Source organism: Nicotiana attenuata, unplaced genomic scaffold (assembly GCF_001879085.1).
Source record: "Nicotiana attenuata strain UT unplaced genomic scaffold, NIATTr2, whole genome shotgun sequence".
In the NCBI taxonomy this organism is placed as follows: Eukaryota; Viridiplantae; Streptophyta; class Magnoliopsida; order Solanales; family Solanaceae; genus Nicotiana; species Nicotiana attenuata.
The window spans coordinates 72,459-72,739 of NW_017670453.1; positions in this window are offsets into that span (position 1 = coordinate 72,459).

A 281-nucleotide genomic window follows, 5' to 3' on the forward strand; every position below is an offset into this window, starting at 1 on the left:
TGGAAAAACAGGTTCAGGAGCTCCGATTTGAAAACACCTTGCAAGCCGCAGCCGACGAAGGTGATAAGAAGAAATTGGCCCAAGAGAATGAAGCTCACAAAGCCCAAATTCAGCAAATGAAAATAGATGCCAAGAATCGGGAAGGGAGTCTATCCGACGAGAGATTGATAAAAGAAACAAGTTTGGACTGTCAGGAGGAATTAGAAAAATCCGAGGGAAACGTGGCAAAACTTCGGGCACAATGGGCAAAGAAGACCGAGGAAAGGGCCCAGTTTGTACAA